This window comes from Pipra filicauda, unplaced genomic scaffold (assembly GCF_003945595.2).
Source record: "Pipra filicauda isolate LSUMZ 115617 unplaced genomic scaffold, ASM394559v2 scaffold24_size8852520_pilon, whole genome shotgun sequence".
In the NCBI taxonomy this organism is placed as follows: domain Eukaryota; kingdom Metazoa; phylum Chordata; class Aves; order Passeriformes; family Pipridae; genus Pipra; species Pipra filicauda.
In genome coordinates this window covers 5,234,775-5,259,157 of record NW_024104365.1, presented here as the reverse complement: position 1 = coordinate 5,259,157, position 24,383 = coordinate 5,234,775, and the positions used below count along the sequence as shown (strand labels likewise).

General features: G+C 44.0%; 1 protein-coding gene across 1 annotated transcript in view; it reads left to right on the top strand.

Moving 5' to 3' along the window:
• Window positions 1-3,053: 3,053 nt before the first annotated feature.
• Window positions 3,054-24,383, top strand: part of LOC113998364 (G-protein coupled receptor 183-like) — a 33,479-nt gene continuing 12,149 nt past the window's right edge. The window contains exon 1 of the mRNA XM_039382015.1: window positions 3,054-3,073. The gene's annotated coding sequence lies outside the window, so the exon portion shown is untranslated. The remainder of the gene's footprint in view (window positions 3,074-24,383) is intronic.

The window sequence follows — 24,383 nt, the reverse complement described above, 5'->3', positions numbered from 1 at the left end:
TCTGAAAAGGGGAAGGGTAAAGAGGCTTATTTTTTACAAAAATATGAAAACTTTCATGCAAAATGTAAACCAATCTCTTTCAAATAGATAATCCAGTCTTTATTATTCACTCCTCTTCCCATAGGCCCTTGGGGGGAAATGATGACTGGCACAGCTAGGCAGGGAGCAATCGCCCCTGAAGGCTGGGTAGTCAAGGAGGCAGGATGGTCTCCAAACCCAGGCGGTGCGTGGCCATGGCACGTTATTGCCCACGACAGACTTGGAGCAAACAACATCCCTGTCTTTTTTTTTAGTTCGCAAGGGTTTTGCTATGGACAACTCTGCACTGTTTTCAAACTGAGCTCTCAGGTGAGACGTACCTGCTGGCTGAGTGGAGCCGGGGAGAAAACAGACAGACAGGTAGGTGTTGGCTGTGGTTGACTCCCATGTCAACTGAATGTTCAGAACAACCCGAGTCCATGTTACCTCCATTTCACCAATGGCTGCCGTCCTGTGGCACAATCTACTGAAAAAAATCCCAACCAAAAAAAGAAACAAACCTATAGAAGGGGCAGACATAAAAAGTCTGTTTTGATAAGGTAGAAAAGGACATTGCTCAGATTCTGATTTCACCTTTCCCTGCTTCCTAATATTTTCCATCAGTGTGAGTTTGTGCAGCTTCAGAAACACCCTCTCACAAAAAACTATATTTATAAATGTTGCAGCGTTTCCACTAATTTCCTTGATTCTCAGAACATGTTTTATTTCCTTTCTTCTATTTACTACAGGGTTGGGGGAACACACCTGTTGCTCACACGATCCTATACATAGCCAAAGTCTTTAGGCAGCTAAGGTGTTGCCTAAGGTCTGTGTCCTGCAACACAATATTCCAGTGCCTGAGAAAGCACGAAGAGAGATACAGTGGCCAACCTGTCTAGGGCAGGGTGAAGCTTCAGGTGGGTCAATTCACATAGCATCTGACTAGATAAAGGGTTGAGCATTTAAATACCTAGGCCACAGAATGTAGTCTTTAGGTGAGATAATTGTAATAAATTTTCATATAGTTTCTACATTACACAAGCCATTCTTCAAGTTTGAAATGAATGCATGTTAATTTATAGCATATACATTAGATATTTTTGAACTCTCCATATATTTAAAATTTAAGTTGTTCATCTACCTTTCTCATTCCAATTCCTACTTGTCTCATCCTGTAGATATCCTAAGAGCACAATTATAAGATCAAGCCTTATGACAAGCACAGCTGGAGAAGAAATCCCAGTTCCCTCTTTTTATTTAAAATTACTCATGGTTAGGATAATCAGGTTGTAAATGACCCAGGTTCAGTTTCTTTTCTGCCACAAGGGAGTTCAAACATATCTCCCATTTCCCAGGTTAATATTCCAAGCAAATTACTTTTGTGGGCCTAATTCCATTCCTTCGCATGAGAGAATATTTAAAAGCATTTGCCCATTTAATCCTCTTCTTCCTTGAGAACGCTCCAAAAACTGCACAATGGATAGGAGTTGTGGTGTATTTTGTGATCTGCTTAAATCTCTCCTTTTACTATGCCTTTGTGACTGCCAAACCTGCCAACTCACATCTATTTTAAGGGATGCTCTGCCACTTGGTCCAAACAGCATTTCAGTGGATGTGGTGCCATATGCTGTGATGCTCCCTCCTCTCTACTCTGCAAAGGTGATGTGGAAAAACCATTTGTAGGCTGTGTTATTCTGGAGCAACTATAACAGTGGGTTATAATCCCAGGAATGGCCATGGTCCTTGAGATCTAACTTGAGGCTGGGCAAAACCCATCTTCTCTAATTTAATGAGAACTTCAGTGGTACTTTGCTTGGTAATTTCTCTTCTTAAATTCCCCTGCTATGGGTTTTATAGCCATAGGTTACAGGTCAGGGGGTGTGGTTTTAGTACCAGAAAAACAAGTGTCACAGGTTTTTATCATCAGAAATTCCAAGGTTATGTGAGACTGTGAAATAAAACACACAAAAAAATATTTTTTCAGACACTAATGAACCAACAGAAGCCAAAGCAAAAGAACAGCCTGGGTTTTTTCCTGATAAATTCTTGTGATAAGAAAATATGAAGATAAGAATATAGTGGCCAGAAACTGCTGGGAAAGTGTCACTCCTTGAAAAGTTTTACCCTTCTTTTTATCAGAAGCTGTTGTGAACAACTTTTGCTATTCTTGCGGTGGTTCCAGCTTTTGCTGCTCATATCTGGTCTCCAAGGGGTGCCACCTTCGTTTGAGGATTCACAGCTCCCACGGTTCAGTTCTTCATTTCAAAGTCTTAAAAATCCCTTGTATCCTACAGCTCAGGGGCTAATGCCTTCTCCTAGCATATTCCCTCCTCTGCCTGAAGGTGCTGTAACCCGCTTTTCTCACTATAGCGCCTTAGCAGGCAAGCTGTGGGGCTGTTCCACTCCTTGTGGAACAGATCAATAATCCTTGGCGTGGCAGCTGCAAGCACACAGTTGTTTCCTCCACTACAGGTTTTACAGGCACAGGTTACAATTCAGTTACAATTTTAGTACCAGAAGAGCAAAATAATAGTCTGCTGCATAATGTTTAGAGTGCTAACTGGATACAACTAACATCCACTTTGCTGCTAATTGTCATTTCAACTTTTTTTCCTTTTATTATAAACTATTTATTTGCAGCCTTGAACCGGAATGTCCCCTACCAACTAAAATTCAGAGTTTTGTAAAAAAGTTTTGTCTTTTTCTCTCCTGAGACAACTGGCAATAATAATGACAAATTTCATATTTGTCTTTCATATTTGTGTGGAAATCCCCTGCTGTTAAGTAGCCCCTACACTGGTAGAATGACCATTTTTCTATAAAATAAGAAGTAAGGATGAAGACTTCATCAGCTGGAGGTGGAAGCTGAATTAAAGTCCCTGATGGCAGTGCTAACAATCATTGCTCATAATAATTTCTGTTCCTCCCGCAGCAGGAGTATCAAGTGTGTCAAAGAACTTCTCACAGATTAAAGAGGTGAAGGATTATGGTTTGTGAAGGCTCATTCTGCTTTGGCCTGAGGACATGTGAACAATAACGTCCTGCTAAGCATAAGGTACTTCTGCGAGTGATTGAACAACAACCTTTAGGGGTTGTTCAGAGGGATCTGCGTTCCTCCTCGGTGGGATGACAGCAGAGCACAGGAGAGCTATGGTTCTGTGTCTAAAGTCAAAGTTGAGCACATTGAGTGCCCTAGTCCTTTGTGGATCCAAAGCTTTCATGGCAATAAAAACTTGTGATTGACCAGGTTACGTGGGGGAGTGGAGGCATCATATCATCAGCCCACGCAGATGAATGGCAGCATCATCTGTGAGGTACCAGAGCAGAGGTCCTGCTGGTTTGCCTCTTTCTGAAGGCACAGTCCTCCAGTGGGTAGTTGTTGGCCTCCAGCAGCTCAGGACTGCAACCTGTGAATATTCTGCAGGGCTTGGTGGCATGTCTGGTGTGCTTCTCCTTCAGGTCAGAGTAGAACTATAGTGTTTCAGGAAAAGCATATATTCTAATGCAGCAGCCAATTCACTACCTAAATAAACAGTGCAGCATTCAGAGTAGTCACAGAGTGTGTAGAAACTCATCTGGTTGTACCATTGCTGACTTTGTTTGGCTTTTGTGACTTGCAAGTCTGGTTTTGTGCCTTTTTTTTTTTTTTAATCTTTGTTCAGGCGTTAGATCCAGCACTTCCTGTGACTTTATGACCAACTTCAAATTAATGTTTAACATAACTTCTTTCAGGCTTTTGATATGCTATAGAGGCCTATGTCCTTTTCTCCCTCTGTTTCCTAGGGCACTAGAAATATGCAACTGTCCAATACCTGACTCACCAAATTAAAAAGAGGAACTTACTGAATAAAATAGGCAAAAAAGAGCTCTGTCAGGTAAAAGCAGCTAATGAATTACATCTTAAAGGAAAATACTGAGACTATCACTATATTTAAGGCTAAATTAAGCTCAGCTGACTCTTTTGCCCGAGCGATGGGGCAGAGCCTTTGGAGAAATGAGCATGCTGAGAGAGACATGGCTATGCCTTGCAGCAAACACTAACCAGACTCCTCTGTGAGGGAGAAGGGACACGTGGCACCAGCTAGTGAGGTCTGAGTGCCAAGGGCTTTGGGAGCAGCTACATTTATGAGGCTCTCCAGCAGTTGCTATAGGTAAGGTTTCTGTGAGGTCCCTGGTGGGTTTTAAACCAGCAAAAAAGAAAGTGTGGGAAGATTGCTGCCTCCCTGGCCCACGTCTCCCATGTTTGGGTCTGGTTCAGGCTGCACCAATTAGAGTGTTCAGCCCTCAGAGTGTAAGAATATAAATGTTTTTAACATCGGTACCAATTATAGGGATTGCAAAGAAACAAACCTTTACACAGAAATATGTTTGTGGATAAAACAAAGAGGAATGCTTCTTTTTATAGCTATATGAGCCCCAAATCAGTTGAGCTGGTTATCTGTTCAGCAATGTGCATGGTGATTAATGATTCCACTGCAAGCTTAAATATCCAAGCTTGTTGAAGTTTTCAAGCTTAAATATAACTCCCGGTGGTCACTGTTTCTATCAACTGGGAAAAGAAGAATATGTTGTGGGTTTTTTTCCTTCAAGAAGAGACTGATCAGGATCTTTGACAAGAGTTAAACTAGATTTTTTGGGGAAAAAATAATTTAAAAAACAAGTGTGATCATCTGCTTCTAGCCCATACTTGTGAACACACAGAGAAACACATACACACGGACACATTTGGTTATTAGCAGTTAATCTGTGGTCACATTTCTCAACTATTCTTCCCTAGACCTGTATCCTTCTGTGGCATGATATATTAACACATGCAATCAGCCACATTGATAAAGATCTTTACCCAAGACTGGTTACCGGTGGTGAATCTTGCACGTTTGTAAAGCAAAACACATTTGTGAAATTCAGATTTAGGGAAGCCTGCTGGAACAACACAGTAAAGGCTGAAGAGCTCATTTGGGATGCGTCTGCTGGAAATCTAGACATGACAGTATCGAGGCAGTTAAATTCTTCTGAGACTTATTTTTCTACTAATTTCAATTGAGAATTATGTCCCAAATTAGGAGTTGGATATTCATGTACATTGAGTTTGCACCATGCTCCTTAGGTCCTAGTTTTAGTCCTTGAATTTTGTAAATGGTATGCTGAGTATTTTTTGTCTCGTAGAAAGAGTATTTGTCATAATGTTTTCCCGGTCCAGTGCTGCAGAAATTGCTTTACCACGTCTGTCACTGCCGGGTATTTAGGTGTCTAAGAAGGACTATAGAGCACTCCATAAGAAGGACTGTTTAGAAAGGGAGTTTCTCAATAATCCCTTCAGTTCCTGGAATTTTATGCCCTGAAGTATGAGAAAGGTTATTTGTCATAACTTTTAAGTCTGCTTTATCCATGTGATCTAACTGCAGCTATGACTGTTCCCCTTAAAGGCTTAAGCCCTTTTAGATTTCAAAATATTTTTGTCATGGGTATGAAATAGTGTAATTACCTTAATAAATACTTGATGAATTATGTACTTTTTTTTTTTAATTTGTTTCAAATCTGGAGCTTTTAACCTTCATCCTCTACTCCTGGTATTGAAAAAAGGGGTGAATGACAGAGCCCAGTTTCCCTACCTTGCATCACCACATTTCCCTTAGGACTACTCCTTATACTAACCCGTCTTAGGGAAAAACTTCAGCTCTGGTGTCAGTCAGGCTCTGGGGAATATTGCTATCAAAATAAAAAGTCCTGATGTGGGACAAAAAGTGTCCTCTAATACATGAGTTTTTCAAATAGTGGGGAGAGTAGGACTGGGGCAAAGTGATGCTGGACTGATAGTGTCCCTGCCCTTTGTGATCAAACCTGTGCTGAAATAAATCGACGGGAGCCACCAGCTCAAATGATATATGGATTGTCCTAAATTGCGTCAAGCATCAGATTGGTAACCTATACAGATGTTACAGAAACATCTACAAGTTGCCGTTGTCCTATTAAGTGGTTGCAGTGGTGACAACCCTGCAGTTGTCCTGCCCAGTGAGGTGGGTGGGACTTCAGGCATCCTCCCTGGGATGCCACTGGTGGGAAGATGGCCTGAAGAAGGCCTTCAGGAATCCTGTGGCCAGGCCACGCTTCAGCCCAATGTTAAACATTTGGAGCACTTACTTGGGCTCAACCCCCACTAGCAAAAACGCTGGTCTATGTGGCCAATTCCTGCCTCTTGCACCGGGGTCGGAGCAAGAGGTGCCTGGCAGGAGATGAGTGAAAAGATCACGAAAGAAGCAGCTATCAGCAGGTGACTTGTGCTGGGAGGCAGCGGGCAAGTAACCTTGCTCCATTTTATGGTAGTGCTTCACCTGCAAGTGCCCGCTGTGAGTGAAATTGCCTGGGCTGGTGCTGTCCTTTATCAATTTCACTCTCAGCAGGCTCCGCAGGTGAAGCATTTCATTGCGGGAGCTGGACTCAGCTTTCTCCTTGACAGCCTGAAATAGAAAGTGGAGAAAGGAAAGAAGGTAATAAATGGAGAAAAGCAAAAGCAAGACAGAGAGCCACGAAAAGCAGGATGTATGTTAAATGGTAGTGGTAGTTCAGTGCAGCCAGCCCTCTAAACTAGGGGGAATTTGACACTGAAAAGAGTTTTGCTTACCTATTTCAAGCTATGCACTTGGAAGTAAAAGAAGTGAAAGGACTTCACAATTAGAAGGGAAAAATTATGATGAATAATATTATGTTGAAAATACTATGTAAGATGATGTGGGTACAACTAAAAGATAATTTTCTTCATCTTCAGCCTAACAGAGAATTTTAGTAGTTGTTTCTGCGAGAAATCCAGATAAAAATTCTTTTCCCCTGTTTTTCTAAATTCTGCATTTCAGATTTATATGCCTTGATTTTTTGTGGTTTTTGTGGGTTTTGCTGTGGGCTTTGAAGCTCCCAGACCCATCTCTTTCCAGTTAGTCACATCCTGGGGCTTAAAGGGAGTGTGGGGCAGCACAGAGCCAAAGCATTTGAGCTGGTTCCCAGCTCCTAGGGGAATTGTTTGCATGGAGACTAGGAGGCTGATTGTAGAACTGCAAACATCCTGCTTTAGCCGCAGTGAGCTGATACCTTGAACCAGCTGATACCTGCCTGCAGCAGGGGACAAGGGGAAGTGATTCCTATACCTCCTGTAGGATACACCTCACAGCACCAGAAACTCTGTCCTAGATATGGGTTTGGGAGGCAATCACACTGTGTAGCCCATCCCTGAAGTTTTGTGGATAAAGAGCAGCTTTTTATTCCAGTGACATGAGGCTTGTGCAGCTGTATCTGGTGGCTTGCAGTTTGCTGCTGGTTAATGTGGGAAAACTGGTTGAGAGGCTGTTGCTGGAGGAAGGAAATCTGAGTGGAAAAGATCACAAATCAGCAGAGCTCTCGAATTTCAGGAGAGGAGGGAGCAAAAGCAGTGGACTAATGAACTTAAACCAGAAGACTTCAACTCGCTCAAAGAATTGGTAAATGCAGTCTTGTGGAAAGGAATTTTAATGGGAAAGGGAGCCCTGGAGAACTCTCAGCTCCTCAAAGAGGCATCAAAGATGCAATGAAAAACCACATCTCAGCAAGATGTGGGGAGAGGCCAGCGTGACCACCTAGGAAGATGACCTGACAGTCAAAAAGATGGTATAAAAGGTGGCTTGCAGGCAGGAAGTATAAGGAAACGTTCCGATGCTGTCCCATATAACACTCTCATGGGTGAACTAGGGATATGTGGTCTTCATTAAACTGCTGCAGTGTGGGGTAGAAAGGAGGCAAGGGATCAGGCAAGCATGTGGAAGACAGAAGAGGAAGAATTAGGTGTGGAGAGAGAAGGTGGCACAAAATGGGGTAACTTTTTTTCCTCTAGAATAAAAAAAAGCATTCAAACTAAAACCTGAACACAATATTACACATCTAGTGTTGTAGTTTCATGCAAATGCCTTTGCCTTCTTAGCAATGGTGTGTGACTGTAAACAGAACCGGATTTGCCGGATCAGTAAATACAAACCTGCCCTATGCTGAGAAAAATATTAAGATCCTTTGCATGAAGCTTTTTGTTTTCTCAAATGAGGAAGAAAAGCAAGCCAACCTACCGCAACTCCCCCCATAATGAATTCTTTTTTATATTCTAAAGGGTGGGGTTTCTAAGTACCCAAATTTGAGTGATTAAACAAACCAAGAGGTACATTTTTCTACTGGATAGATTGCAAGAGGTGGGTTTGCCAGCTGCCACCCACAAGCTGGTTTAATAAGGTTATTTGTCTATTTGTCTCCATTTGCAAATAAACTTCTTTCTTAGGTGCCCCTGTTGCCCCTTCCAAAGTGACATGTTAGAAGTGCTTAGATAATTCAGGCAGAAGAGTGCACCAGGAGCAGGAGGTCCTCCTACTGATTTTTGTATAAGATCTCTGCTGAGATAATTTTTAAAGCACCACATTCTTTTACATTTTTTTCTTAATATGTCCCACTCTGTAACGGGATGGAGGTTAGTCTAAAGCTTAATTAAATTAGCAATCAATGGGATTAGGATGTCAAAAGTTGATGTAAAACATCAGGTAGAAGGATTATCATCTCTGTTATTCTGTATTATCAATTCATTGGAAACTAGAGGAAATTTTGAATTACATTCTGATTTATATCTTCCATATGTCACATAGACTACAGATAAATGCAAAACTGCCTCTTTAATTTGTGATTGTTGGGAGGAAGGTTGATCAGATGTGAAAAAATCCACGCATGTCATTTACACAAGAAAGAGACAGAAATGCTTGGGAAGTTCCGGTGAAAAGATGACGGCTCTCTCAGTGACCTTTTCTCTCTGGAAAGTACAGTATGTTCCCTGGGAGGTTTACTTGCCATACTATGTATTGATCACTGTGCAAATAGGCAGAGGAGAAAATAGAGGCTGTAGTGAAAAGAATCTCACCTGACGTGTGAGTTCGCTAACAATGCAAATCTCAGTATACATATAATGAAAATTATCTATAAACACTCCTACGTGGTGGGTAGGTCTGAAAAGGTTACTTGGCACTGCTCAGAAAAAGGTGTTTGTTTGCCATTCTTGGCTTTGGATGAGCAGGAACACAGTGCAGTGCCACTGAGAAAATGGAAATGTAACACAATCCAAAATCTATCAATACCAAGATTTTTGCAAGTCAGATTTTTATTTTTCTTTTTAGTTTAGAGGGTCTCCTAAGTAGCATGGCTTTGCAATGTGCAGAACAATTATAATCCTAAATTAAAAATAAAAAATTTAAGTGTGGAAAGGGTAATTACTATTCTGATGTTACATAATGCTGCAGCTCTGATCACAGATACTCAGACTGGGTGCACTGGCTACTCTATTGTATGTTGAATGTTTGACAACTCTGTTTTAGCAAGGATCAGTTTCTATACTGTTCCTCCTTCATAAAAATGAGTAAGTGCAGAGTGGTAGTCTGGTAGGCTGGCAGTGCATCTGACAGAGCAATCTATGAATTCATATGGACTGTAGGATCTCTTAGTACTGTATTTGTGTTTGAAGTACATTGCTTCAGGAGTTTTGCAAGCCAAGAAAAAAAAAAAAAAGAGCAATCTGTGGTGACTTGGCCTGCCAAAAATCATGAATCTGGAAGCAATTACAGAAAATCAACATCTGAGTCTGCTAGTAACTCAGCACCTTGGGTGCAGTGGGAAAAGCTTCATAAAGCACACAATTGTATTTGTGTGATCTAGCTGAATGGAAAATACATGCAGTTGAATATGCAAACTGTGCATTCATTGACCTGACTTGGGTGACATGTTTGGATTGCAGCAAGTTCTCTACGTAGAGTTGCATTGGTTGGTTGCAGCTTCTCTGAAATTCCATCCATTCAGTGAAGTAGGCAGTACCTACACTGATAATTTTTACATGAAGAAATAAGATCATAGAGTCACAGAAATGTTGGAGATCACCCCCCTCGAAGCAGGTCTACTGCCAGTGTAGTGCTACCACTGTTAAGTTAGCTCTGTCTTTATCCAGCTAAGTCATGGAAACCTTCCAAGGCAGGAACTGCCACCACTTCTCTGGAGCACCTGGTACAGAAGGCTTTCCTAGTGGCAAGCCTGAACTTCCTGATCTGCCATGTGTGCCTGTCACCCTTTGTTATGTCCTCTGGCACACCAAAAAGAGTTTGGCTCTGTCATCTTTGATCTTCAGGCAGACACAGGCTGCTGTTCTATCACTCTTTGGGCTCCTCTTCACTGGGCAAAACAGACCCAGCTCCCTCCACCTCTCTCACACTGCATCTGCACTCCAGACACTGGGCCATGGTGGCAGCCCTTAGCTGCACCCGTCCAGTTTTCCACAACCCTCTTGAGGCAGGAGTTCCAACCATCTGCAGACTTTCCCGTGCCATGCAGATGTTCAGTTTAATCTGCTGGCCACCCTCCTCCCAGCACCCCTCATAGCCCCTTTTCAGCAGAGCTGTTACTTCACATCTTGGAGTTATTCAGTCCCACATGCTAAACTTTCAATGTCTCCTTGTTGAACTTCATGGGATTGCTGAAGTCACTGCAGTGGTAAAGGTACATGGTTCTTGGTCTTGCTGTTATGATTTTTCACATTTTTAGAGTATACTGGTGACACTAACAGCTCCAGGCACTACCAAGCTCTTTCAGTTGTACACAGCCCCCAGAAGTCTCTCAGCCACTATTTGTGGCACAGTGTGCCTTGATCTCACAGGGGCACTGCAAATCTCTCTTCTTTCTTGATTTCTCATACCCACCTTTGTTTTTCTTAAGCCTCACACATTCATCTTGATTTGTTTCTCTCCTATCCAGATGGGTTTTTTTCTGAATGGTGCCCTCTTCTGCTGGCTAGCTAGCCCTGGCCCTCTCTGTCACTCTGTCAGCATAGAGCGTAAGTGCCGGAGGCCCCAGGCAAGAGCAGCTCCTGTGGGTGGGGAAGCACCTGCAGGAGGTCATGGCCATGGCCCACTGCCCTCTTTGCTCCTTCACCGAGCCAAATAACAAAGCATTTGTTCCTGACAAGCAGATGGGGCTGAATTGGAAAGGAGCCCGGATTCCTTATAACTTAATCTCTGTCTACTCAGCTGTAAGTAAAGAGAGTTTTGTCTCAAAAGAACATGATTTCTTTGGCTTTGCCACCAAGTATTTGTTCACTAACATATTTTTTTTCTCATACTGTTTTCCCGAGAGAAGAAATGGATAGTTAGATTTCCAGCTACCAAAAAAAATTATCTGTTGTTAAGGGAGGATGGATGAGGAGCCATTCACTAAAAGGTAGATTACTTCTGATGAGGCTATTATGCCAATTACAAGCTTTTTTTCCTCTATATAAAATGCTGTCCTGCTGCAAATTCCAGGCTTAGAGAAGTGTGGTCATCCATTTATTCCAAGAAAATGGTGTTGAGACAGATGAGCTGAGGAATTCACAGAGAGAGATTACGAAGTTTCATGGTAGGCTGCTCTGAGGAGGAGTTTTGGAGACTACCTAGATTTTTTACTGCATTGGAAAGCTTATTTTGTTAGGAATGGACAAAGAATTATATTAACATTAAGCTGACAAGTGGCTTCATATTTCAAAAAGCAAGATATCATAATCATATTCCTTTACCTGGAATATAGCAACAAACCTTTAAAAATCCATAACAGAGTGCAAATGGTCCTTTAATTTCTGTCCCTTGACTGTCTTTTTCAATTCTTATGGAACATAGTCATAACAAGCATATTAGATATGTCCTGAAAGTTTCCTGGCAAAGACAATAGTTTCCATTTTACCTCCCTGATAAGATTATATCCTTCTCCATAGAGAATGGAGAGCTCCTGATGGATCCATTCAAGGTAATGAGTGAGACCAGCTCCTGCAAAAGGAGTCAGGCTTTGGATGCCGGAGTTTTACCCATGTTGGCTGTACCAGGAGCCTGGTTTCTCCCAGACAGGAGCAATATTTTTTGGTCAGGAATCAGCATAGGAATGAAGGGGAGGACTGCACGAGACATGGAGGGCTGGCAGGAGCACGGGAGGAGCTGGCTCCATTTCTGGGGCTGCATGCTTTTCCTATGTTCGTGGTATCAAGAAACCTGTAATGTAAATTATCGATGTGCCCCAGGCTGAGAGCATAGGGCACCTGACCTGGCACTGGCAAAGTGAAGGATCAGGTATGAGTGCTGCAGGTAGGCAGGCAACAAAGACCCAACCACAGAGGGCACCCACCATCTCTTACTAGTGCTAGTCAAGGCTATATATAGAAGCTTTGGTTAATGACTAAAAGATATATGAGCACATAGCTGTTACTTCTGTGCACAGTGATGGTGCTTGGTAGCACTTTGGGGGCCAAGAAGCCATGCCTGAGGCTACCCTGAAAACACCTGGTGAGTGCAAGCTCCCTGAGCACTGTGCCATGCCTATTCCCTCCTCCCATAGTGCTCTCCTTCGCAGCCTTGGCAGCCCTTCCCAGAAAGGAAGGCTGCACCAGACAGCGAGCCATCACCCTGCTTTAGCCGTGGTGGTGCCCACTCTGAGCGGAGCAGCCGTGCATGTCCACCCTGTGCCACCAAACAAAAGGCTGCCGACCTACTCCAGACCTTGGGCTGGCCCCTGAGGTGGCTGCTGAACTCTCCCTCTCTGCCTGTTGATAAGCTTTGGTGCTTTGCAATTCCCCTTTCCAATTACTGGCCCTGCTCCCAGCGCTGGCTGGGCCTGGTGTGTGCTGCCTGCTTGGCAGTGATGTGGGACTGTGGGGCTTAAGGTGGGAGGAGACAAAAGAAACAGTGAGGCAGAGCAGGGACTTGCATCAGTTGCTGGGAGGGCATCATCTCACTGCTACCTTTTGCAGAAGTCCTTGGAAGTGCCTGTTTGGCTAAAGATGGAGTCATCTGGATGAGTCATGCAGAAGTGGCCCTTGCAAGTGTTAGGACAGGGACTCAGGAAGTTCCCTGGGCAAGGCATGTAGACATTGAGACCAAATGAGGCAAATATCTTTCTGAAATGACTTGGGTATAAGTGACTGGTTTGGGGGCGTGGAAACAGAGAGAGTGAGCCCTGCTACTCTTTTTTCTTTAGCTGCATTGCTATATTGCTAAAAGAAACTTAGGGGGATTGTCCATATAAATCCAAATATACAATAGTTAAATATCAACACCACTATTCTAGGTATTGTGGGCTCAATGTTTTCCCTTATCATAGGCACATTCCTATTTCAAGGACATCCACATGAAGTGATCTGAAGCTCTAGAACTGACCTCTTGTGACTCCAAGTAAACAAACAGCAATCCTGCAGTCATCAGCTATCTGCTGGCTCACTTCATGGAGGCACCAGCACGAGGCAGTGTGCCCATTGAGGATGTCTGGTGGAAATTCCAGCTGGCATAAGGCTGGAACCCTCCTCTCACCTCCTCCTGAAATAGGCAGAGTACCACTGTGTGCCAGACATCCCTATGGCATCTTTTGTACCCATGACTGCTTTGCAAGTAGGACAAATCATGGTAAAGCTTGTGCAGCCAGAGTTGCTCATGAGAGATGGATGAGCAGTCTGTGGACTGCAGAGGGCAAAAGTGGGGAGCTGGCATCTTCCTTTCCCCACTTCCCTAAATTCTCTTTTCCTGGGAGCTGAGCTCCTCACCCAGGCTGGCACTGAGGTTTTATTGGTGTGAGACTGGAATCCAGCTCTGACTGCCACTGCAGGGAGTGCTCTTCACAATTAGCTCAGAAGAGAGGTCTCCAGGAGGAGAAAGGGCTTCTCGCCACGAGAAAGAGCTCTGTCCTAAAGTGTCAGCTCAAAACCAACTTTTACCTCAGTTGAGAACAAAGAAACTGCTGGCTGGGTTATGATTTTTAATATTTGAAAAAGCTCTCTTTCTGAAAAGACACTTAAAAAAGCAAATCAAACCAAACCAAAACAAAACATGAATGTGAGCAAATCCTGAAGATCCTCTTGTCCTTGAAAGGAAAGAGGTAAGAAGCATGGCCCAGCCACTATCCTAAAACCCCTGTGGCAAGCAATAATCTTGAAAAAGCCAGTGCAAGCTATGTTTTCAATTTATAAATTAAATGTGTTTAAAATTTATGAACTCTGACTGCAGGAGTAACTACTTCATTAGACTTTAAGGCTGTGTGTTTCCTTGGCTTTTTTCATGGTAAAGTAAAACACATTTCTAATAAACATGGAAAGAGGTTCCAAGCTAGAGTCACTACTTTTATGTAAAGGACCCTCCAGACTCATTAAAAAAGTTTACCACCTAAATAAAGCAAGCACATTGTAATTCTTTAACTCATAAAGTTGGTAATATATACAGAATATTAGCCTACTCTTACATGTACACTGCTTGGTATCAATGAATGACATACAGCAAGGGGTTTACTATAAGGAAATTAGCATATAAAACTATGTTTTGGTAAGACTTAGACTGAAAGACGAGCTCAAGGAATAAGAGGATGTAAGTTGGGCGCTGCTCTGATTTGCTGAGCAAGCATGGCAAATTATATGCAGATACTGAGCTGAATCTGTAGCTGTAACCAAAATTGCTCTGTTTCTCCTAGTTTATATCGGTGTTGAGATCCCTTTGACAGTCAGCAGTGGGAACATGAGTGGAGGTGTGGTAGTGTCTGCACCGTGCATTGGCCCACAAAATGAGGCTGTGGCTGAAAGAGCTGGCACCATGCACTTCCCCTTACCAGCACTGGTGCATCCACAGCTGAAGTACAACATTCATTTTTGGGACTCCTGCCTCCAGAGGGTTGTGGAAAACTGGACAGGTGCAGCTAAGGGCTGCCACCATGGCCCAGTGTCTGGAGTGCAGATGCAGTGTGAGAGAGGTGGAGGGAGCTGGGTCTGTTTTGCCCAGTGAAGAGGAGCCCAAAGGGTGATAGAACAGCAGCCTGTGTCTGCCTGAAGATCAAAGATGACAGAACCAAACTCTTCTTGGTGGTGCCAGAGAACTTAACAAAGGAAAAACCCACATATGTCAGACGGGGATGTACAGTTTGGCCATTAGGAAAGCCTTTTCCATCAGATGCTCCAGAGAAGTGATGGTGGCTCCTTCCTTGGAGGCTTTTTATGACTTGGCTGGATAAAGGCTGATTTAATGGTATGATGGTGGTGGTAGTCCTGCTCCAAGAGGAGATAAGGCTAGGTGACCTCCAATAGTCCCATGAAACCAACATTTCTGTGATTCTGTGGTTCTTTTTCCCAGAGCAATGGGGAAGCATGTCCCAAAGCATCAGACAGTTCACCTGCTCAGAGAGAGAGAAGACACCTCTGCCAGATCCTGTCTCATGAGAACTGGTCTCAGCTTACAAGTGTGCATTGCCGGGGCTTAGACCCAAGTTTGCGAACAAACCTGTCAGCCTTAGCTAGCTGGTGTCCTAAAGTCACCAATGTCTGACTTCCACTCAGCTGTGCCTTGTAGTAGTCACATCTCAGTGTACTTGTGCATGACAAAGTGGCATACTGGCAGAATCTTTGGTCTTCAAAACCCATGTTTCAGCAAGATGTCACTGTATTTTCAAGTCCAGTGATGAAAAATCCCTCATCAACTTTTCTCTGCCTTCTCAGATACTTTACCCTTTATGTGAAGCCTTGTATGTATAATTTGCATTCAGTTCTTCTCCTGCATTGGAATTCGTCACATGAGAATCACAGGATTGGCTTTTTCTGGTTAAAACTTTACTCTGCAGAGAAACCCTTTCCTGGCTGTGCTTGGAAAATTGTCCCCAACCCTTCCACTGTCTCAAAGCTGATGCAGTCAGTTGCAAGGTCCCTACCTCACAGATCCTTTCCTTTTGGGTTACAGCGGTGATGAAAATAACACTGGAAATCTCACTTCACAGTTTCTTGCATGACAGCAAACAACAGAAACCACCCAAAAGAGCACCTTTTCCTGAGCCAACTCTCCTGTGTTTGCAAAAAGGACGGGGTTGCTGAGCGAACAGACTTGCTCCATCTCTGATTACTTTGATACTAAGACCATATGGGCCTCCGAGCTGGTCCCCACTCCCTGGAGCATTTGTTTGTGGATATTGCACGTTCCTTAGAAACAGAAAAAAACCCTAAAACAGAACCCAATGATTTTACTAAGTGAAACAAGCAGGTACGGTAGTGCTGCATATGGTGCTAGTAAAAATGTAATAGTGAAAGTTGGCAAGAGCCAAGCAGCCTTTGTATTAATTCTCTGGAGCTTCAGGTAGAGCCTAATGTAATTACTTGCTTTACTTTGTAGCATTTTAAGAGAAAAGTGTGTGCTTTAAAAAGTTATATTTCCAAATAAAGCGGTCAGCTCTGGAGCAGACAAAGTGCTTGATTCTGGTCCCTCTGAATTCAATCGCAAAACTCTTAAATCAGAGCAAGATTATGTCCTAAATCTAAGAAATAACAGCAAACAGAGCTGTACTGTTTTCTAATTCGCTGCCCAGGCTGCCAGACTGTAACTTTTCACTACTTTTTTATCCACTGGAAGCTCCAGAAGATTTACCTTTTCTCAGCTCCAGGGTCTGAGTCTGAATATTAGAGTTGAATTTTTTTCTCACATGAAGACACTTGCTTTGCGGACATCTCAGTGAAAGTGGGTGAGTCCAGAGATCCTATATGTCACCCACACAAACCCAGTGATTTCATTCAAGAAATATTTGTGTCATGCTTTTCATAGAATCATAGAATATCCTGGGCTGGAAGGGACCTACAAGGATCATTAAAAAGTCCAACTCCCGGCTCTGCACGCAACAGCACCAAGAATCACACCATGTGCCTGAGAGCATTGTCCAAACACTTCTTGAACTCCATCAGGCTTGGAGCTGTGACCACTTCCCTGGTGAGTCCAACCGTCCTCTGAGTGAAGAAACTTTTCCTAATATCCAACCTAGTTGTCCCCTGACACAACTTCAGGCCATTCCCTTGGGTCATATCACTGCACCAGAGAGAAGAGATCGGTGCCTGCCCCTCCTCTTCCCCTCATGAGGAAGTTGTAGACCACAAAAATATCAAATATTTCAAAATTCCACAGTCTGCCAAAATGCCATAAATTTAATTTTCCTGGGTAGATTCAAAAGCCCTAAATACTGAGGCCATTTACATTGCTACAATAAGAAGAATTTAAAGTGTTTTGGGGATTTCTAAGAGGAGCTTTTGATTTTTTTCTGTTTAGTTTTGCAGTTAAGGAACTTGCTAAGATTAACTTCCTTGTTGAAAGCAAGTCTGTGATCTTTAAAACATGCCTCTAATTAATCGAATTCTGTCAATCAACATTGTTTGTGAACTCTTATCAGAAGCTAGGCAAGCCTGCAATAAGTCTTACCAGCAGCCTTTTCAAACGTGCCATTGATAATATCAGTAAAGATTAACTATTTGATCACCAAATTAAAAAATAACATGGTTCCATTGCTTTTATTTCTTGAGTTTGTTATCTAACATATAAAGACAGCACTTGTGGAAACCATTTTTTTTTCTTGGATGTCCAAAATCATTTTACTATACATTTTTTTTAACTAGCTTGTAAGTTTTTTCCGTAGTACCTGCTTTCTGGGTACACATACATCTTCCAGATTTTCACTTAATGCCTGAATAACAAAAAGAGTATCTGAGCTGTCTTTGTCTCTGCTGTGCTTTGACCTCACCATGCCAGTTGTCAACAGAGCAGCCAGAAATGACAGAAGGCTGAAATACACTGAGATCCATGCTCTGCCTAAATATTGGTTAAAGAACTAGTCCCTAGACCCCCCTCTACTCAAATAGTATGAGAAGGAGCCTTCCATGGACATCTGGTGCTGGACTGAGCCTTCTATCAGTTTGAAGTTCACCTTCTCTTATGATTCCTACGAGCAACAGCTTTACCAGCACATTGGCTCACCCTGTGATTTCTGTTCAAGTGTTTATGTTCTTCAATCAGCACCTAACTTGCCTGGAGTTTGTCCCATACCTATGGCAGAGTTTTCATTCCAACTTCTCCTGGCCTGCTTTCAATCACTGGGGTCACGTGCTTCCAGGGGGAGATGGAAAGCAGATTTTATTAGATGGACATAAACCTCAGTAAAGCTGCACTGGCTTTTGGTAATTTCAGTCCAATGAACCACAGGATTTATTACTGAGGTTTTCTTATTGAAGGTTTTTATTTATTACTGAGGTTTTCTTATTCCTTACAAGGTGAGGGAAACAGTGTCCCGCGCTTGAGGTGGCACCTGCTCCAGCTGAGACTGGTGGGAAACTTCACCTCCCTTGGCTTTATGCGCCCTGTCTACCAAGAAGATCTCCTCCACGCCTTAAGAAGGACATAAGCATTGACTCTGGATGTGAAATGTGGGGCTCTCCCATGCCACATGGGCTCTAATGCCAGGTGAGACCTTTAAAAACACTGTGATACCCTTAGGTGTCCTCCAGAAACCAGAGTCCCTCTGCTCTCAGGGTAGCATGCCCTCTTCCGTTGGCTTCTTTCCTCCCTCCCCTCCACACCCGGCCTTGTATAATGAGGACCATCTCACAGAACAAATTAAACCAGAGCACGTACACCAGCACCCTTATGTTCACCAGGAAGCAATATTCACTCCCCTGTCTCATGCCATGACCAAGGAGGTGCCGAGCAGCTGGATGGCAGCAGAAGCCCATGGACTGCCTGTTGTTACAATGTGCCTGCAAAACTCATGAACATGCAGATAACACTTTGGGAACATGGAAACACCTGCTGGTCCCTGAGGTTCAGACTGGAAGAGCAGGGGGACAGAAGGGTCCATAAATACTCTACAACGGCATCCTCCCAGATGAGCTTCCACACTGCAGGGCCCTGAACCTCTTCCTCCCTCTTCTGCAAGCCCTGGCAGCTGAGAAAGTGTCTGGTAACAAGGAACTTGGTGACCTTTTTACAAGGGCATGTAGTGATAGGACAATGATTTTAAACTGAAAGAGGGCAGATTTAGATTAAATATTAGGAAGAAATTCTTCACTGTGAGGGTGGTGAGACACTGGGACAGATTGCCAAGAGAAGTTGTGGATGCCCCATCCCTGGAAGTGTTCAAGGCCAGGTTTGGTGGGGCTTTGAGCAACCTGGTGTAGCAGAAGGTTCCCCTGCCTATGGCAGGAGGGTTGAAATGAGATGATGTTTAAGATTCCTTTCATCCCAAACCATTCTCCAATTCTATGACTACCTGGTCCTGCAGGTGCAGTAAATTTTCCCTAGTGAAAATGAGTCTTATCTATAAAACAAAACAAGTTGGGGCCTTTGAGGTGTTATAAAAGAAGCAGTGCCTGTTTTACAAGCTGCAAAGGGGAAGAATTTGCCTTTCCCAAAGCTGCCCACCAGCATTATGGTATCTGCATACAGTGGCAGCATTGAGGCAAAACAGTTCTGTCAAACATTTGCAGCACAAGGAAAAAACATTTTTCTATGGGAAATTCAATGGGAAGAGCTCCTGAGGGCTTCCCCCTCACAGCCCTGCAGGAGGTCAGCTTTCATGAAGAAAGATATTATAGGTAGCCACACCATACTGACCAGGTTTTGCTCTCTGGCACCATACACCTATCACCTTTCACCGGCCCCAAATCCCTCAGTCCTCCTTGCCATGTGGCATTTTCCAGTCTAATGCAGGGCTTTAGGTCCAGGTCCTCCCCAAAAAGCAGTGCCACAAGAGCAGTGGCTTGGCATAGGGTGCGAATGTAGAAAGTGAGAGTGAGCTTGCTTGATGTCAGTGGTGATTGCTACCAGCATTTCCTCCAGTTAAATATAGGGGTAGCCACTAAAACCAAATCCTGAAACCGCTGAAATTGAGGGGGTTTTGTCTGGTTTCTAATGGGAGCAATAGCTGCCGGCATCGGTTCTGAAGAATTTCACATTAAGTAAAGATGTGCGACAGTCCGAGGTCTGAGAACTTGAGTTAGCCCAGAGCTTTTTCTCAGTTTTGCTTTGAGGTAAGCCAGCATTTCAAAGTGAAACCTGGCTAAAACCGTGAGGGTAAGCGTTAACCTACCCAGGAACGCTTGAGGCATGTAAATGAGAGCCCTCCATGCTCAAAGAGGCTGAGGCCTGAACTTCAGGCAGGAGTGAAAACATCCAAGAAAGGAGTTTGGGGTAGCTCTGGGGGAATCATAGGTATTTCCCTCAGGCAAGTTTAACACCTCATTTCCTTAAATGTCTTTAATTCATATACAGTAAGAAGCAAAGGTTTTAAGCCAAAGATTTTGATGCATCAGCTCCTATAAAGCCTGACCATGGCCGGGACCTGATTTCTGCCCACATACTTGCCATCAGGTGGAGGTAAGGAAATGTGAATATGTGTTTGATGGAGGTGGCAGTGTGGGAGACACTTGACACTGAAGTTTTCAGAAAAAGTCAGCTTCCAAGGGCTGTGGTAGGGAAGGTTTTGCATAGGACACTGTATGCTTCAAAAGCTGCCTGGAGTTCCAGAAACTAAAAATAAAACAAAACAAAACCAAAACCAAAAAAACCCAATCCCCCCCAAAAAAAACAACAAAACTTTTTTTCCCATCTAAATGCTTTTAAATTCTCTAAATTAATAAGTAGAATTAGATCGTGTTAAAATATTTAATTCTTATACTAATGACTAGTAGAGGTATAGCAAAGTGATTCAAGAAGCCCTTGCTCTCGAAGCACAAACCTTTGATTTCTCCCTCTCTCCTTTACGTTAATCAGCCATTTTAACTCCAACCCCTTCAACGAATCTTTCCCGGAGAGTTTGCAAAGGCAGGACATAGGTGCCTGCCCCTTAAAACAGTGAAAACCCATGTTCGTAAGGGAGGGATGGCCCTTTCCCCCAGTCCCGGCAGGGTCCGGCGTCCCCGCCGCCGGTGGCTCGGGGCCGGTCCCTCGTTGTGACGGTGACCTCTAGCGGCACCAGGGAGCCGCCTCTCCCCTCCGGGCTGCTCCTCTTCCAGACATCGACGCCCAAATCGACTCCCGACTTCCATTCACCTCTGCCGGTTAGGAAACGAGGATTCAAGCAAGACGGACTCTGGGTCTTGACTTTCCCCATCTAGGTGCACAGACATCCGTTCCCTGTAATTTGTGGTAGGTGTTTAGTATGTCTATTTTCCCCTATCTTTCCTATGAAAAACATCTAACTCTTTTAGTAAGTGGCAATTATGCAGCACTTAATCACAATCCCAACCAACATGTCTCATGTGCATGTGAAGTAAGCCTCCTTCCCCACAGCAGTGGGCAGCAGCAAATTTCACCTCTAGTTATCCTAAAAACAGCATCTGAGGGTAAAAATCTATTTTTGCTAACTTTCTCTTTTCCTAATTTCTTGCTGTAAATCAGCATTTCTTTGGCATCCCCGACTACAGAGAGGATGTGAGTTGGAGCTCAGCACACCTGTTCCCCTCCATGTGTTCTCCCTGCTCTGGGTAGGCCCAGAAAGAGAAGGGCCTCCTGCACTTCTACTCACTTCCTTCCTGCACCCCGCCGGCCCTCTCACACAAGACCAGACCCCTAGGCAAAACCAAGTCCCTCAGGCAAAATGGGCTGATGTACTCAGCCTCATCAGCCCATCTCCTATCTGGGCATCCTTGGGTGAGAAGGCACTCCCATGTGCTCCAGCCCCATGTGCCCCTGTCCCATCGACATCTTCCCCACAGGGCAAGGAGGCTTCCCACTGCCCAGGCCAACTCTCCATCACCTCAACAGCCCCTCTGGTCCCAGGACTAACAGCTGCTCTGTGGAGAAGTGCCTGAGCTGTCCTTTGCCATGCTTGATCTACCCCAAGCAGGACTGCGCCAGCTTGTCTCAAACCCACAAGTGTGGGATGATGTTTTTTCTCCGCTTACAAAAGTCACTTTTCTTCCCTTAAATGTTTTCTTTTTCACCAGCTCCCCATCCTTCCTTGCTGATGCAGGGCAAGCTCTGTCGTGGGCCTCCTACAAGGCTTTTGCAGCAGCAATCATGCAAAGATGTGAGCAACCACTTCCTCTTTCCACCATCTCTGTGAATCTGCACCAGGACCTTTTTCAGGTTTGAACCACTCTCCTTGGTTCAAGCCTAGAGAAATTCCCACCATAAGAAACTCAAAAGTCACCTAACACTTCTCCCCTGCTGCACCATGCACACACAGGAGTGACACCAAAGTGACTTTCCCCATATAGTCTCTGGAGCATCTTATAATGGGAGCCACATCACTGTGGCTTTGGAAGGTTGTGGTTCATTCCTGTGCCTCCTGAAAGCCCTGGAGTTGTTAACACATCACTCTGCTTTGCCAGGGCTCAACCCCGGTATCACCCTGCTCAGGGCTGAGTGCCAAGGCCTTGCAGACACCCCGCAACCTCAGGAGGGGAAAAAAAGTTCAGCACCACCTGAAAAAGGGGGATTTGCACCCTGGCAAGCTCCCTTCCTCCAGTAGGGCTGTGGCATTGTCCCATGCCACCCAGTGGACAACTCATCTCACCCAGCAGCATAGAGGCATGTTAGGAAAGGTTTCCTTGGAGGAAACAATCCTTAAGTAAACTTTTAGATTGGTCTAAGGACATGGTTTGCCACCTCTTGAGCTGGGCAGCTCAGGAGATGTTCATTTAACCTGCCCTGCAGACTTGGTGTTCAGTTGCCCTGCAAAGGGCATGATCTCTCTGCTCAGGGTTATTTCTTTCACAGAAGCCCACACCCCACGCATGAATTTGCATCTAGTTAGCATTTGCTCAGTGGACCTTACTCAAAGGCCCCAATGTGGTACCTTTCTTTTACCTCAGGCTGGTTTCTGATAAAAATCTGGGTCATCCAAGTAGTAAGTACCTTTCCCCTGTCAAGCTCAGTACATTTTACAAGACCTTCGTCTTTCACAAGAACCCATGTGAGGTTGCACAAGCCCTTGGATCCAGCCAGCATAGGGAATCCACCCACAGATATGCTTCACCTCAAAGAATAAAATGAAGATGTTCACATCTCAGGAAGAAAATGTGCTTCTAAGCATAAAACAACCTTCCCCCACATCCTCACCCCAGTCTGCAATTACAAACATTACAAACATTAATCCCATCGTCAATACACATCACACCAGAAAAAGCATCTGTGGTTTTTAAGTCACAGATCAGCCATGGGAAACAGATGTTTGGAACAACTGTCCACAAAATAAAAACCATTCAGGCAGTGAAACTGAGAATCATTTGGGTGCAGGAGCTTGACCCAGCAGCATGAAGACAGTGGGCGAACACCCACCTGTGTTGGTGGGTCCAGCTTCAGATCTCCTGGGTCATCCGTGTGCACAGAGCCTGCAAGTGAAGCACAGCTTTGAGCGGAGACATGTGGCGAGGACCTGAGTGGTGGGAAGCAGCAGGAGCCCCATCACTACAGCCTTTGGGTGGCATGGCTGTGACCAGACCTTTTGTTTCCTATTACAAGAAAGAGCTGAAAGCAGACTTTTTCACTTCGAGGCATTCGGCACGCCAGCCAGAGCCAAGCTATTAATTTGTGAACCAAGTGTGGGTGGGGAGACTGTGCGTATCCTTATCTACACCTTCTGAGGAGTGTCAAAGTCAAGCTAGTGAAACTACAGTCTCCATTTCTAGTAAATACTAATTTTACCCCTCCTAGGAGCTGGCATTTAAATCAAATCAGAATGATGACTCTATTGTCCCAGAATACTTGAATGCATTAAAGAAAAACAAACGAAAACTCAATCCACTAATAAGACCGCAGCAAACAGGTGCCTTTGCTGTGTTTGTTCCTGTATTTGTTCATGTAAATTGTGTGTTTAGTAAATGATGATCAAGGTCAACTGAAGTCATCAGATGACTACAATGCTGGAGAAACGGGAAATTACTGCTCTCCCTCAAATTCCCCCCAGCCCTTGAACAAAAAACCCCTTTGTTTCTTGCCCTTTTAGAAATCTTCTTCTTTATTCCCATTTTTCATCAGCCAAGTTATGACTCGTTCTGACACTGACCATTTGCAACCACAGTGTCATATCCCCTCCTAAGCAGGGACATTCACATGATTATAGGGAGTTGGTACACATTTAGGAAGAGAGCTAAATTCCTGCTCTCTTGAGGGTAGTCAGCAGTAGATGATGCAATACCCCTGTGTGCTATATGTGATGGTACTAAAGAACCAGCAGCATGCTGTAATAGCTGTGTAAGGAAGGAGACCTGTTCCTGCATTCGAAAACAATTTCAAAGTAGCAGGGTTTTAGACATCCTTGAGCTCAGACTTTGATTGGGGGTGTGAAGAATGAAATGCTTCTCTCTGACTGCACATCTCGAGATTACACGTTTTTACAGCTCCAAAATGCCTGGGTTGTTGCACAAAATTAATGCTGGTGAAGAACCAAACAGGATTTCTGGCTCCAGGATGCTAAACCATATAACTGCAATTTGTAAAGGAAGTAATCTAGAAAACCTCATTTCCTGTCTCCGATCCTTGTCTGTGAGATGCAAACCATTCCTCCGAGTCTCATGGCAGAGGTAAAAT